This window comes from Callithrix jacchus, chromosome 13 (assembly GCF_049354715.1).
Source record: "Callithrix jacchus isolate 240 chromosome 13, calJac240_pri, whole genome shotgun sequence".
In the NCBI taxonomy this organism is placed as follows: domain Eukaryota; kingdom Metazoa; phylum Chordata; class Mammalia; order Primates; family Cebidae; genus Callithrix; species Callithrix jacchus.
The window spans coordinates 74055469-74059541 of record NC_133514.1 but is presented as its reverse complement, the minus strand read 5'-3'; the positions used below and the strand labels follow the sequence as shown (position 1 = coordinate 74059541).

The following is a 4073-nucleotide window of genomic DNA, read 5'->3' as shown; positions in this document are numbered from 1 at the left end:
TTCCAATGCCTTATAGCAGAAATCCCGAAGCCCAAGGCTACTTACTAGTCTGTGGACAGTGGCATATCAGGAACCAGGCCACACAGCAGGAGGTGAGCAGCAGACCAGTAAGCATTACTGCCTGAACTCCATCTGCTGTCAGATTAGCAGAGGCATTTGATTCTCATAGGAATGTGAACTGTATTTTGAACTATGCATGTGAGAGATCTAGGTTGCAGCTCCTTATGAGAGTCCAACTAATGCCTGATGATCTGTGGTGCGACAGTTTCACCCTGAAATTATCCCCACCCTACCCCAGTCCATGGAAAAATTGTCTTCCAAGAAACCAGTCCCTGGTGCCAAAACAGGTGGGGACTGCTGACTTATAGTGCCTATGTCTACTTCTTTGATGCTATATCCTACTCCTAAGACTACCCTCTCCTCAGTATTAACAATTATTCTCATTTTTATGTCTATTAATTTTATTATATTTAAAAATATGTTTATCGAATGTCTATTTGCTTAAACAATATCATATTCATTGTGTTCTTCTGATTTCCCCCTTATATTACTTAATATCAGTTTTTAAGTTTTGACCACATTTTTATTTGTAAAACATTTATTTTATTAGTTTATTGACCCTTCTCCAGTGTATATATTTGATGTTTCAGTTTTATGTTATTTATGAAGATTGATTTTTATCAACATTCTTTTCCAATGTCACTCTCTATTTTTTTGTGTGTGAATAACTTGTTTGTTGCATTTTCCCCCTCATCTGTCTGGCTGATGGAAAGACATTACTGCTGCTATTATTACATTTTAACAATGTGTAAAATGAAGTTTCTTTGCATACTTGTTTTGCTTTGAACTTGCTGAAATTTAAAAATAATCACATGCAGTTCTCTTTTCTTTAGGATATGTCTTTTAAAAAATGGTTTTGAATATTTTTTTAAGTCATTTGTTTTAGTCTCTTCTTAGAAATTTATGCACACGTCAATAGAATTTCCATTCTTTAGTCTACCCGCCTATCAGCTTTTCTTCCATTATCTTTATCTGCTTGTTTTTGTATTTCAAGAAAGCACACATGAACCACTCACAGACTTATTTTTCATTGATTATTTAACAAGTATTTATTGAGTTCCTAATATGAGTCTTCATATCCTCTGAACTTTTCAGCCTCTAAAGTACTTTTAATTCCTTTATTTGTATTCCTGTCTTATTTCATTCACCTCATTTTCTTCTTGTTCTGTCAGTATTCCTTTTTATCTTGTTGCCTTCTCAGAGAAGCTATAATTTGTAATCTATGCTTGCCAGTTTCTGCCGCTGTCTTTGGATCCTGGAATAAATACAATTCAAATAGCAATTCTAGATTGTTTTCCCTTTCTTTTTTTTTCATTTAATACATTTATTGTAAAAGCAATATACAATAAAAATACACAATAGCATACAGTCTAACAAGTCACAAGGATTTTTTTCTTCTTGGTTTGTTGTTGAGAGAGATACATTAAAATATTAAGCATTGGCTCAGTGTGGTAGCTCATGCCTGTAATCCCAGCACTTTGGGAGCCTGAGGTGGGTGGATCACTTGCACTCAAGAGTTTGAGAGCAACCTGGCCCATACCTCAAGTCCCAGCTGCTCAGGAGGCTGAGGCAGGAGAATTTCTTGAACCCAGGAGGTGGAGGTTGCAGTGAGCCAAGATCAGGCCACTACACTCCAGCCTGGGCAACAGAGCGAGACTCTTTTCTAGGAAAAATAAATAAAGCATCACTACTAATATTTTATAATAAAGTATGGTTAACACTGTTGCTAAAAACACATCTTCTTTACAATTTATATTCTTCTTCATTAAATATTGCCAAATGCTTACATATCCTACTGCTGATCACCAAAATTTTATAGTCTTATCTTGCAAATGCAGTAAAAATACAATAAAACAGTTGGAAAACATATAGAGATTGACCACAAATAAGGCCCACAATGTACTGCTGTATAATGTATCTACCATCAAGTTAATCAGGCCAGTTGTTATATTTGACAGCAAGAAAAATATTAACTGTTTTCTGTTTAGAGCTGTGATTAAACAAAGACTAGGTTCCCTTCTTTCAGTTTCAGGGACTAGAGATACTGAATGCTTTTTATTTGTAACATGTGACTGGATAAGTTTCCAAGAACATGTTACTAGAGTGCCTTTAGAAATTTGGCAAAACTCAAAATTATATCACCCAGTAATAAACTACTAAGAACAATCGGGCTAGAAGCAATTATCCAAATACAAAAGGCTAAATTTACCATTCTTCGAGATACTGTTTCTACATTTTCTTGAACTACACAAAGAGATATAAAGAAGCTAATAGCTGCCAGAAAAAGAAAACAGGCTACTTTTATTAAGTCTTTGATATGTGATCTGTTCTTACGCACATATAACCCTGTTTGTACACCAGCCATGTGTATTGCCACATACCCCAGGATAGAGATTATTCCTTCGCGGTTGGCATTTAATAGACCAACCCGTGTACCATTACCATCAGTACCATATAATATTAACCTCTTCAGTGGGGTAAAGTCAAGGGCTAGCTGGTGTAATATGGTAATTCTGAGGGCAGTAAACCAGGACTTATTTAGGGGAAAATAATCAAAAGCAGTGGTGTTACCAATTTCACAACTATTATGGTAAAGAAAAAGTTCCAGTGAACTCCATACTCAGTCACATGTTCCTGATAGCCTATTGATTTTATAATGGCTAATCATCCGATTCCTAGGAATACCAATGGCCAAACAGAGTACAATGAGTTTGTAAAGTAACACAATTTGGACCCTTCCATATATTTTCTCCTCCTGATCTCTAGACAAACCATTACAGTCCCAAAAACAAAGCCACCTACTCCAAAAGCCATTGCTCCTGTCCCATAGAGCTCAGTTTTGGCAAATCTTCTGGGAAAAAGTGGGAAGTCCACAGCCAAAATAGCAATAGCAGTAGATGCACTGGTAATTACATGGAAACAGGAGATCGCTGTAATGTATTCTGATTCTACGTTGATTTCAATAATTTTTCAAGAATTTTCTGGAAAGGAACTTTGGCATGGCAAGTCCTCCTTCGGTATATTTGATAGAACAGCCCTGCCCCAAAGATAAGTACAGTGAGAAGCTCGAGGAGAATAAATGAAGCCCAAATAGTCAAAGTGGCTACCATGGGAACTATTAAGACAACAAAGTCAATGAAGAATCTAGTTTTGCAGGTATGTGAAAAAGAACATATGTGCTGTGAGAAATGATCAGGAATCCTCTGCACAGGATACAGAATGCAGAAAAGCACAATCCCTGGGCGATTTCCAGCATGGTGGTTCCATTGAGGTTACTGACAAAAGCTTCCTTCATCTGCTTTTGAGACATTTTCTTCTCCCTTTAAAAATAAAAAAGTCTTCCCAACACCATTTGTTAAACATGGAATCCTTTCCCCATTGCTTGTTTTTGTCAGGTTTATCAAAGATTGTATAGTTGTATGTATGTTGTGTTGCCTCCGGTGCCTCTGTTTTGTTCCATTGGTCTATATCTCTGTTTTGGTACCAGTACCATGCTGTTTTGATTACTGTAGCCTTGTAGTATAGTTTGAAATCCGGTAGTGTGATGCCTCCCGCTGTGTTCTTTTTGCTTAGAATTGACTTGGCTATGCAGGCTCTCTTTTGGTTCCATATGAAGTTCATGGTGGTTTTTTCCAGTTCTGTGAAGAAAGTCAATGGTATCTTGATGGGGATAGCGTTGATTCTGTAAATTACTTTGGGCAGTATAGCCATTTTCACGATATTAATTCTTCCTAACCATGAACATGGAATGTTTCTCCATCTGTTTGTGTCCTCTCTGATTTCGTTGAGCAGTGGTTTGTAGTTCTCCTTGAAGAGGTCTCTTACGTTCCTTGTGAGTTGTATTCCAAGGTATTTTATTCTTTTTGTAGCAATTGCAAATGGCAGTTCGCTCTTGATTTGGCTTTCCTTAAGTCTGTTATTGGTGTAGACGAATGCTTGTGATTTTTGTACATTGATTTTATATCCTGAGACTTTGCTGAAGTTGCTTATCAGTTTCAGGAGTTGGGAAAACT

The 4073-nt window shown here is 36.7% G+C and overlaps 1 pseudogene; it reads right to left on the bottom strand.

Moving 5' to 3' along the window:
• Nucleotides 1-1862: 1862 nt before the first annotated feature.
• Nucleotides 1863-3370, bottom strand: LOC100412052 (glucosaminyl-phosphatidylinositol-acyltransferase PIGW-like; annotated as a pseudogene).
• Between the last annotated feature and the right edge of the window lie 703 nt (nt 3371-4073).